Source organism: Notechis scutatus, chromosome 2 (genome assembly GCF_049901735.1).
Source record: "Notechis scutatus isolate UNSWTSFEM ecotype Mainland chromosome 2, rNotScu1.2, whole genome shotgun sequence".
Classification (NCBI taxonomy): Eukaryota; Metazoa; Chordata; class Lepidosauria; order Squamata; family Elapidae; genus Notechis; species Notechis scutatus.
The window spans coordinates 12018301-12031084 of record NC_142010.1 but is presented as its reverse complement, the minus strand read 5'-3'; positions in this window follow the sequence as shown (position 1 = coordinate 12031084).

Genomic DNA, 12784 nt, shown 5'->3' with positions numbered 1-12784 from the left:
CTTGTAATTCAGGAAGAATTGGAATGGAGGAATTGTGCAACATTCTATGTCCTAAGTAGGTATAAGGTTCTACCTTTTGAATTTTGTCTTGAGGCTATATACAATCCCTGTTGTGCCACAATATCCATTAACTCTTTTAACAACTTAGATTCATCAAAATCCGGGGCTGCTATCAATATATCATCCATATAATGATAGACTAAATAGGAAGGAAATTTATTCCGAAAGGGTTGAAGGGCATTATCCACGAAATATTGACAAAGTGTAGGGGAATTAAGCATTCCCTGAGGCAACACTCACCAATGATATCATTTTGTGGGCATGCTATTATTAAAAACTGGGACAGTAAATGCAAATTTTTCTTTGTCTTGAGGCTGCAAAGGTATAGTAAAAAAGCAGTCTTTAAGATCAACTACCAATAATTTATAAAAATTAGGAATTAAGTTAGGATTTGGTAGACCACATTGTAAAGGACCCATGGGTTGGATACATTTATTTCTCTTAAATCCTGCAGGAGGCACCATTCCCATTTTTCTTTTTTATAACAAAAACAGGAGTATTCCAAGGACTAGTAGAAGGTTCTATATGACCAGCAGCCAATTGTTCTTGAACCAATTGTTGTAAAGCAGCAAGTTTTTCCCTTGATAATGGCCATTGTTCCACCCAAACCGGCGTAGAACAGAGCCATTTAAGAGGAAGAGCCATCATCAAGAATCAAATGGGCATTAAGAAGAGAAAGGATATCATGGCCCCAAATACTAGTATGAATATCTAGAATGTATGGTTGTAACATTAATTTCTTGAACACTCTGCCAAGCAGCTGTAGAACCTCCTATTCCCCACAATGAAGAAACTGTCATTTTTGGCCACTGTACTGGGCACTGTAAAAAGGAGATGACAGTAACATCGGCTCCAGTATCCAATAACCCTTGAAATGGTTGTTTATTAAGGAAGAGCGTTAACAAAGGACGAGAGGACTTCAGCTGATGAAATAAGCTACAGATAAAGAAATTGATCCAAATCCTGCATCCACACGCTTACCTGTTCTGTCTCACCTGTGACCACAAGGTGAGAGTCCAAGTTTCCAAAGGAATATAAATAAACAGACAGGACCAGGAATGACAGAGTTAAATTCCTTTGACTGGAGAAGTCCTTGGCAGTCTTCCAGAAGCTGCCTGCCAAGTCCGATAACAAGACAAGACCATAAATCAAAGGCAAACGCCACACAGAGAATTTGTCAAAGCTTCTATTTCAAATAAACAAGTTGTCTCGAACAAGGATTCAGAGCTAACACGCCCCCTTTTATTTCCTGAGGGGCGTGTCAGTCTCCCATCTCAGTCCCTGATTTGACATTTCCTTTTACGTTGCATTTCATGTCTATGTCTCCGTCTTTGCCTTGCATCAAACCAACATTCCTCAGTCAGAGGCTCCGCTACGCTCTCCTGATTATCTGCCGACACCTGAGGCACAACCAGGGAGGAAGGTCCTGGGGAGGAAGATGATTCCGAATCCTCCAGCAATGCAGGCTCAAACCTCAGAGCCAAATCCTCCTCTTCTTGCTGGTTCAAGTCTGTGTCTTCCAGCAAAGCAGGCTCAAATCTCGAAGCCAAATCCCTCTCTTCCTCATTGCTTAAGTCTGTATCTTCTAACAAGGCAGGTTCAGACCTCCGAGTCACAACACTATCCCTCACCGCAGGGCCCTTCCCCTGAGTCTGACGATCCGGATGTGGTTTCAATGGAAACTGCGCATGGAATCTCCGGATAAGGTCCGGGGCTTGAATCGTGGAAGCATCTTCCCAGGAAAGAGCTTCTGGTCCATCCCCTAGCCACTCGATGAAATATTGAAATTGTCCTTTCAACCAGCGAGAATCTTTAATGCCAACCACCGTGTCGTCAGCAGCAGAATCCTCGCCGGGTATAGATGGAGAAACCGTACCAGCGGAGGAATGGAGAGTACACGATGGGGCATCAGGAACCAGAAGGGAACAGTGGAAGACAGGATGAATGCGCATAGAGCGTGGTAGGGTGAGGTGATATGCAACGGGATTGATGACTGCCTCGATAGGGAAGGGACCGATGAAGCGATGGTCCAACTTCTTGACCGGACGATCAACCCGTAGATGCTTCGTGGATAACCACACCCTGTCTCCCACAGCCAACGGAGGCGTCTCCCGACGTGAACGATCTGCGAACCTTTTGTAGTCCGCCTTAGCCCATTCCAATTGCTGCAAAACCAATTGATGAACTGAATGCAGTTCTGACAAAAAGTCCCACATCTCGGGAACTGGGGAATCCAAGATCGACAATGGGAAAAACCTCGGATGGAAACCCACATTCGCGTAAAAAGGTGTCATGTGAGTAGAGGTGTGCTGAGAGTCATTGAAGGCAAATTCCGCCAAAGGGAGATAAGTCACCCAATCGTTCTGTCGGTGGTTAACAAAACATCTTAAATATTGGGCGAGGATGCCAATCACCTTCTCCATCCCACCATCAGTCTCCGGATGGTGCGCTGATGGCAAGCACACCTGCACTTGCAACGCGGTCATTAGGCTCTTCGAGAATTGAGCGGTAAACTGGCCACCGCGATCCAAAACTACCCTGTCCGGCAGACCATGCAGAGGGAACACATGTTGTAAGAATAACTGGGCAGTAGTACGAGCCAATGGTAACTTCCGACAGGGGATAAAGTGGGCCATCTTAGTTAACATATCAACCACCAAGAGTACCGTCGTATACCCCGATGAAGAGGGCAAATGCATTAAAAAGTCCATGGAAATTGCCCCCCATGGTCTGTCTGGAGTTGGTAGTGGTTGAAGGAGACCAGGAGGCGCACCCGTTGCAGCTTTTGCTTGCCTGCACTGTATGCAAGACGCGACATAAGTATAGACATCATGCCGGACTCAAGGCCACCAAAAAGTCCATGTGACCAGATGAAGGGTCTTAAAGAATCCAAAATGGCCGGCAGCAGGGTTGTCATGACATTGAGTCATGATGAGGGCTCTAAGTGTCCTTGTTGGCACATACAATCAGCCCTGATGTCGTAATAAGCCCTCCTCCAGAGTCCATGGGGAGTCAGGTCCAATTTCCCCCATTCTCTGCTGCAACCAAGGGTCTAAACGCTGCGCCTCTCGTATCCGAGTCCTCAAATCCACTGGTTCTTGGATAACGGCCAAAGATTCCGGTGGCAGCACCGTACGTGGAGGAAGAGGGTCTTCGGGACAAAGGTATTCAGGTTTACGTGACGGGGCATCTGCTCTCCGATTCTGACCACTGGGGATATAAGTCACAAAAAAGTTGAACCGATCAAAGAACAATGACCACTGAATCTGTCGCTGGTTCAACTTCCTCGCAGTGGACAAGTGCTCCAAATTACGATGATCCGTCCGAACCTCCACCTTGTGCCGAGCCCCCTCAAGGTGATGTCGCCAGGTCTCAAACGGAGCCTTGATAGCCAGCAACTCTTTTTCCCAGATAGTATAGTTGCGCTCAGAAGGAGTGAGTATCCGAGAATAGTAAGCGCAGTGAAAAAGAGGGGCATCATTCACTGGGGCTTGCAACAACACAGCCCCAATAGCCACGTTGGACGCATTCGTCTCCACCACAAATGGACGATGTGGATCAGGATGCCTCAGGATAGGTTCTGCGATGAAGGCCTTCTTAAGAGCCTCAAAGTCCTGTTGCTGCGGGGGCCCCCACTGGAACGGGACCTTCTTTCTAAGGAGCTGAGTGATGGGATCTGTCAGCTTGGCTAAACCCGGGATGAAGGTCCGATAATAATTAACAAACCCCAAGAGACGTTGAACGTCTTTCACTCGACGAGGGGGTTCCCAACTACACAAAGCCTCCACCTTATGCGGGTCCATGGCAATGCCTTCGGGAGAGATGATGTGCCCCAAGAACTCTATGGAAGTCTGGAAAAAGAGGCATTTCTCCAGCTTCTCATAGAGTTGATGCTCCCGAAGACGCTGTAAAACCAAACGAACATGTTGAAGGTGGCTGTCCCTAGACCTGGAATAAATTAAAATGTCACCCAGGTACACCACCACGAACCGATCAAGCATGTCCCGGAACACGTCGTTCATCAGGTGCTGGAAGACCGCGGGAGCATTGGTCAACCCGAACAGCATTACGGTGTATTCAAAATGACCGTATCGGGTGCCAAATGCCGTCTTCCATTCATCCCCCTCTCACATCCGCACCAGGTTGTAGGCCCCTCGAAGATCGAGCTTGGTGAAAATAGTGGCCTCCCGCAACCGCTCCATCAATTCTGGAATGAGCGGCAAGGGATAACTATTCCTCACCGTAATGGCGTTCAACCGGCGGTAGTCGCAGCACAAGCGCAAATCTCCCGTCTTCTTTTTAACGAAAAGAACGGGAGCAGAAAGAGGGGATGACGACGGTCGAATAAACCCCCTGGCCAAATTCTTGTCTAAGAAATCACGAAGGGCTGCCCATTCGGGCTCAGACATAGAATACAGGCATCCCTTGGGTAGTGGGGCATCAGGTAGAAGGTCCACAGGACAGTCATAGGGTCAATGCGGGGGCAACCGATCCGCCTCCTTCTCGCTAAATACATCGACGAAATCAGAGAATTCAGGAGGTACGGAGACGACGGGGGCGGCAATGTCCTGGCCAGCACAGGTGTGTCATAAATGGTCCACGCACTGGAGGCTCAGGAACGAAATGGCGTTCTGCGCCCAAGCCACCAGAGGATCGTGTAACCATAGCCAGGCCATACCAAGGACCAAGGGGAGATGGAGGTCCGCAGTGATGTAAAAACTAATCGCCTCCTCATGGTCCCCAATAGCCAGGTGCAACGGCTGGGTAGCGAAACAGATGGGCCCAGCACAAAGCTCCCGCCCATCAATCATTTCCACCTTGATTGGAGGCTCCATCACAACCAAAGGGACATCAAAATGAGTTGCAAAGGCCTGGTCCATGAAACTGGTAGTAGCCCCCGAGTCCACCAATGCAACTGCAGGAATCCCCTCCGACCGGGACTGCAAGAAAACCCGCGTGTCTAAAAGTAAATGTCAAGGAGGACCAGAGTTCACCTCCGCCACTTCGGGCGGTTGGCTAATACGTGCCCGACCTAGGGTTTCCCCAAGGCCGGGCCTGTTTCCCGACTGTACAAGGTTAGATTCGGGCACTGGTTTGAATGCCCCCCGTCGTTTACCAGGGCAGGAATTCGCAAAATGTCCAGGCCCCCCCACAATACAGGCATAAGCCTCCTTGAAGTCTCCAGGTACATTCTTGGGCCGTCAAACAAGGTTGGACCACACCCAACTCCATCGGCTCCTTGGCCCTGGCCACAGCACTGTGGGAAACCTGGGGAGCTGGTTGTACAGGATGCTGTGGCCTTTAGTTGGATGGCTGCTCCGGAACTGGGCATCTAGTCTTGCACCATTGAAGCCGGGTGTCAGTGCGCAAACATTGCACCACCAGAGCATCAAGGGTCAGGGCCGGCTCCACCTGCACCAACTCCTCTTGTATGTCCTCCGACAGACCATCTTGGAAAGCATCCATTTGAGCCGCCTCATTCCATGCAGAGTCCAAGCAGAGCAGTTGAAACTCTGAAATGAACTCCTGCAATGGGCGTTCCTCCTGGCAAAGTTCCTTCAGGCATCTGGCTGCTGTCTGAGCCCGTATGGGGTCCTCATACATGAGTCTCAGGTGACGCCAAAACCCCTGATAGTCCACTAGCAAGGGACTATCCTGCACCAACAAACAAGTGGCCCACCTGGCAGCCGAGCCCGACAAAAGGCTGATAACAAACCCCACCCGAGCCCGGTCATCAGGAAAATCTTCGGGCCTCAGAGCCATAAACAGTTGGCACTGTCCCATGAAAGCCGGGAACATTTCAGGCTGCCCAGATAATTTATCCGGCACAGCTACCGGGCATTTCCTATGGGGAGGGGCAGGAGGAGCAGCATGAACTTGCAGCAGCGTAAGTTGGTTAACTAGCTGAGTCACTTGCTGCTGCAAAACCTGGTTATCATTTAAAAGTTGATTAATCTGCTGCTGCTGCTGCTGCTGTTGTTGTTCCATCTTGTTCAGAAGATGGTGTTTGCAAGGTTTGGGACAAAAATGTTCTGTCTCACCTGTGACCACGAGGTGAGAGTCCAAGTTTCCAAAGGAATATAAATAAACAGACAGGACCAGGAATGACAGAGTTAAATTCCTTTGACTGGAGAAGTCCTTGGCAGTCTTCCAGAAGCTGCCTGCCAAGTCCGATAACAAGACAAGACCATAAATCAAAGGCAAACGCCACACAGAGAATTTGTCAAAGCTTCTATTCCAAATAAACAAGTTGTCCCGAACAAGGATTCAGAGCTAACACGCCCCCTTTTATTTCCTGAGGGGCATGTCAGTCTCCCATCTTAGTCCCTGATTTGACATTTCCTTTTACGTTGCATTTCATGTCTATGTCTCCATCTTTGCCTTGCATCAAACAAACATTCCTCAGTCAGAGGCTCCACTACGCTCTCCTGATTATCTGCCGACATCTGAGGCACAACCAGGGAGGAAGGTCCTGGGGAGGAAGATGATTCCGAATCCTCCAGCAATGCAGGCTCAAACCTCAGAGCCAAATCCTCCTCTTCTTGCTGGCTCAAGTCTGTGTCTTCCAGCAAAGCAGGCTCAAATCTCGAAGCCAAATCCCTCTCTTCCTCATTGCTTAAGTCTGTATCTTCTAACAAGGCAGGTTCAGACCTCCGAGTCACAACACTTACCTATACCAGGAGATGGAATTTCATGTGGAAGAAGAAGCAATTGAGCAACAGAACAATTACAAGGAAGAACTTGAGGAAGATTCACCCAAATCTGAATCATGAGGATACCAGTGTAATCTGAATCTATTACCCCAGGCACAACAAAGCAGCCCTTTTTGTGTGCAGAAGAACGAGGCAAAATTAAGCCAACTAATCCTGAAGGAAGAGGACCTTTAAATTGAGATGGAACTATTTTAACTTCCAAGGAAAATTTAATGGTTTCTCCCATGTGTTGATCATTCTATAGCAAGTAAGAGCATTACTCCTTGAAAAGCTCTTACCACACTTCATGCCCTCATGTTGTGGCTCCGGGTTTGGATTCTGCTCCTGTGGCAGATATGAGTTCAAGTGATGAGGACATGGCAGCAAAATATGAGCCGGCATTGCTTAGTGATTGGGATAGTAACCAGGATGAGGAGATGGATGTAACAAGGGAAGACAGACCTGAAGTAATAGAGTTGTCAGGACCTTTGACCTCCTCTGGTTCTTTATCTGATCAGCAGCTGGGAATGGCTGACAGGGAAGGCATGAGAGAGTTTTCCAGTGGGGAAGACAATTTGGAGAACTTATGGTTAGACGTCAGAAACAGAAGGAGGCTGAAACGACAAACCCAGTTAGAAAGGAAGCGTAGAGCTAGTCAATAATTAGGGAAATTAGCACGCTTCATAAGTGAATAAAAGGACACGGCTGGGCTGGTGGAATTCGCCAGAAGCAAAGTGACTAATTGGGCGTGAAGACATGCAGCAAGATCTCTGAGGCTTGTGATTTACTGCCACGACAGGATTGCCGGACAGAGTGTGGATTTATTGCTGTGTATTGGAATTTACTCCAGTCGTTTTCTTGTGGGGGTGTGTTTTTGATTTGAATTAATTCTGAAACGGCTGCTTTTTGTTTTGCTCGCCTGCAATTAAAGGGGAGACATAACACCCTCATATGGTTTTTCCCCCCACTTATGGATTGTTTTATCGGAAGTGAGATCACAATTCCTTCAAAAGTCTCTCACAGTGCATACATTTATGTGGCCTCTCACCTGTGTGCATCCTTTTGTGAGAATTAAGACTACTGTTACAAGCAAAGGTCTTTCCACACTCTATGCATTGATATGGCTTTCTCCTGCGTCAATCCTTTTATGGGTGGTAAGAGCAGAATTCCACCTAAAACCCTTTCCACATTCCACACATTTATATGGCTTCTCTCCTGAGTGGATCTTCTTGTGAGAATCAAAATGTCTGCTACAACTAAAGCTCTTTCCACACTCCATGCATTCATCAGGTCTTTCTCCCTTGTGATTCCTTTGATGTCTTATAAGAGATTCATAAAAACCGAAGGTTTTTCCACACTTCATGCATATGGCTACTCCTGTGTATGATACCAGATACCAGATAATCAGAGTTGGAAGCGACCTTGTTGTTATGTTCGAAGTGTTGGGTTCATAAAGATGAGAGACTCCGGTTCAGTAACAACAGCTCTTTATTAATCGGCTAAAACCAGCTCAGAAGAATAGCAGCTGCAGCGGCTCTTTTATAGAGCTCGCCGAGGCTTTAGCGGCCAATGACATCTGGTATTGACCAATCGCGGCAGACTCTTAGCGAGCCAATCACAGCCGCCCTGGTTGTCCAATCAGGTAGCAGTTAAAACGGACCAATGGGAACGCAGGGTTTCAAGTCTGTCAATATGGAACACTTGTAGTCATTTAGTCCTACTCCCAGCCCAAGCAGGACACCCTACACCATTTCTCACAGATGGCGGTCCAATCTCTTCCAGTCTCAACTGATGCGCTCGCACAACTTCTGAGGGCAAGCTGTGTTAGTGTTTGGGGATAAACCCCTAGCAGAGTATGCAGCAGCAGTCAAGCCAGGCAGCCAAATGAGAGAGGAAGGGTTTTAGAGTATACACACACTGAACACAAACACTGTTTGTAGTTTAAATAGTTTTTAATCCAGTTAGAGTTTAAGCATTGTCAATCAGTCCGTATGTCATTCACAATATATCCATTCAGTAAGAATCACTAACTCAGTCCAGATAATAGTCCTTACTATATCTTTATCAGCCGATAAAGATATCTTCTCATCCTCCGATGCCTTTCTCCAGAGGATAACGCTGGATATTCAGTAGAATGATCAAACAGTAGACAGTCGCAGTAAAACAGTAGTAAACAGTTGTATCCAGCAGTAAACAGCAAGCGGTAAACAGTAAAACAGTAGTCAGCAAGCAATAGTCAGTAGGCAGTAGGCAATAGGCAGTAGGCAATAGGCAGTAAGCAGTAGTCAGTCTCTTGCTTCCTCTTATTGCAGTTTCTAACCGCACCCTTAATTGACTAATTACATGCAGTGTGGTGCTTAAAGTTACAAACACTTAAACTATGATACCTTAGTTTATATATTTATCCACCCAAACCTTGTTGGGTATCAATGTTATACCTAACATTCTCCTCTTTTGGGTGATATAAATATATAATACCTTACAATCTAACCCCATAGTTTTCACAACTCTCCTGGTGCTTCCTGGCACCTTGGGCTTTTGTAAAATTATCAGCTACATTGTCCTCCGACATGCAGTACTCCAGCTGTATCATTTTACTTCTCACAGATTATCTAACGTTTAGGTACCTTAAATCTGTATGCTTGCTCCTAGTTTTGACTGCAATATTTGTGGCCATTTGAATTGCTGCCTGATTATCTTCATGTATAATTATAGGATAATTCACAGTTATGCCTATATCATTCATCATTTGCTTATACATAATCAATTCTGTACATAATAGCGATAAACAGGAGAATTCTGCCTCCATAGTTGACAAACTTATATGCTGTTGTCTTATTGACTTCCAACCTATTAATGTCTTACCCAGCATTATGGCTGTTCCTGAAGTCGACTTTCTTGTGTCTCTTTCTGATGCAAAACTAGCATCAGCATAAGCACTCAGAATGAGATCACCTTTTGGCTCTAGATACAATGAATAATTCATTGTCTTTTTAAGATATCTTAATATTCTTTTAGCTGCAATCCAGTGTCTTTCACTTGGTGCAGAATTGAAACGAGCTAACTGATTCACACTGTACGATATGTCTGGTCTAGACCAATTGCTAATATAAGACAAACTACCAATTAATGATTGATAAATTACCTTATCAAACCCCGGGCTTTGTGCATCAGTGTTGCTAAACTCCTGACTCATTGGAGTCTTAGCTGGCTTACAAAGCTCCATTTTATAATCTATTAGCAATTTGCATATCTTATCTTCCTGAGATATCTTAAAGCCCTTCTGTGTTTTCTGTATATTTAAACCGAGATATTTTTTTATCTCCCCTAATTGCTTAATCTTTATTTTCTTTCCTAATGATGCTATTATTTTATTGGCCTCATCATTAGTTTCAGTAATCAATGCAATATCATCAGTGAACAATAATAATAATGATATTTTCCCATTTGTCTCCCTCTTAAATAGACATGGATCGGCTAACCCAGCTCTGAATCCTATATTGTTTAGTTCCTTTACAATATACTGGTTCCATTCATAGCCTGATTGTTTAAGACCATAGAGGCTTTTTTTAACAACCAACAATCATTATTATCTATTATTTCACTTTTAATTCCAACAGGTTTTTTCATATATATAGTGTGTCTTAATGGGGCGTGCAAGTAAGCGGTTTCCACATCTAGGTGGTTAATTATATATTTTTTGCTAGCTGCCCACACTAAAGCTGCCCTCAAGGTTGCTGCCTTAAGACTAGGTGCAAACACCTCATCATAGTCATTGGCATTCTGTCTAAAACCTTGGGCTACTAATCGTGCCTTATGGATTATATTTCCATCTTTATCAGATTTTACCTTAAAGATCCATTTGCAGCCAATGGACTTCATATCTACAGGTAATCTCGCATTCTCATATACTTTCATATTCTTTAATGAGTTCAGTTCCTTATTCATTGCTGCATACCAACTTTCCTTATCCTTAGTAGGATACATTTTTATTTCATCTACAGTACATGGAACTCTATTAATCTGGCACACTGTGTTAGCCTGGTACCTATCAGGCGGTCTAGATATTCGTGTAGTTCTTCTGGGAATTACAGGGCTTGCAGGAGGACTTTTTTGAATTACTACCTGTTCATCTTCCTCATCCTGCTCAGCTATTGGATCTATTTCTTCCTTTATGGGCTCTATTTCTTCCTGTATTTCTCTCTTTACTTTATTCTTAAAGTTACAGGGATAACTAATGGGATTTCTATAGGATTCAATAATTACTTCTTTATTGGTATCCTGTTCTAACTTCTCCCATCCTACGTGCTCTAGAAATTGGGCACTAGCACTACATAACACCTTAGATGTGCCTTTCTCCCAAAATCTATATGCCCTATGGTTTGCCTGGTAACCAACGAAGAAAAATCGTTTAGCTCTGTGTTGCCCTTTATGCCTGAGTTGTTTAGGGATATGCACCCATGCTGGTGCACCAAATGTGTGCAGGTAACTTAGGTCAGGTTTCCTGCCATGCCACTTGGTGAATGGTATTTCACCTGTCGTTGTGTTAACAACGTTGTTCAATATGTTATTAGCACACATTGTAGCCTCCCCACAAAGAATCAGGTAATCCAGAATCAGTTAACATTGTTCTAACCATTGCCTGTAGTGTTTGGCCTCTTCTCTCTATGAATGCGTTGTGTTGTGGCCTGTATGGTGCAGACTTCTTGTGCTCTATTCCAGCTACCTTTAGTCTGTTCTGGAATTTGTTGTTAACAAATTCCGTACCATTATCTGTCACCAGGGTTATCAGTTGCCGTTTAGTCTTTCTTTCTGCAAATTTAAGCCAGTTGAAAAAATGTTTATATGTTTCAGTTTTGCTCTTCATTAAGTAGCAAAACCCATATCTAGAATAGTGGTCCATAATGCTCAGTATATATCGAGCACCCCCCATACTGGGTTTCTTTGGACCTATGATGTCTCCAAATATCACTTCTAAAGGTTCTTTGATTTTGAAACAATTTAACCTATTTGCAGGCAATACTTTGCTCTTATCTTCACAGCAAACATTACAACGCAAATATTTATCACAAGGTTTTAACCTTATTCCATCAGATAACTCTACTGTACGTTTTAGCATTTTAAAATTTACATGCCCCAAACGCCTATGCAATAAATGGATACATTCATTATGAGGCTTTATATTGTTAAATACAGTCTGTGCCTCCCCTTTCTTACTATCATCTAAGACGTATAACGTTCCATTTAAAGCTGCAGTTACCCTTTTTTTATCCTTCTCAATTATGCAATTATTATTTTTAAATGTAATTACATAACCTAGTTTGACTAATACCCTTACAGAAAGCAAGTTGAACTTTAGTTGCGGTACATACAACATTTTTATATCCTGATTTATATACGGACAATGTGCAGTACCTTCTCCTTTCGCTTTCAGGTTCCAGCCATTAGCAAGTGATATATGTTGAGAGCTTGTAGACATTTTTACAAATTTTGTCTTATCTCTCGTGATGCAGTGGGATGCACCACTGTCCACCACCCATAAATCATTCTTCACATCACAGTTGCTAAACATGGTTAGTTCAAAGGCTTTCTTGGGCTTTTTACATTCTGGCTTTTTCCCTTTTTGCAAAAACTTGCCAAATGTCCTCTTCCTCCACAATTAAAACACTTTTTAATTGTGTATGCCGTCGAAGATAAATTCTCTTCTTCCGGGTGCTTTCCTTTACTAAGCTGGTTTCTATCAAACTTTGAAGATAATTTCTCTTCTTTCTTAGATTTATCTTCTCTCAGCTGGTCACGTTCACACCTTCTTCTGGCTTCTTCTAGTAGCCTGCCTGTAATCTCGGTTAATGAGAGGCTATCCTTAGGCAATACTTCCAACGAAGTCACATAGTCATCATAGCTTTGATCTAATGAAGATAATATAATGTATACTTGTTGCAGCTCATTAAAGATAAGCTCTTTTTCTTGTAATTCTTGAAAAATGCTCTTCATACAGTTTAAATGAGCTAACATATCTCCATTCCTTTGAA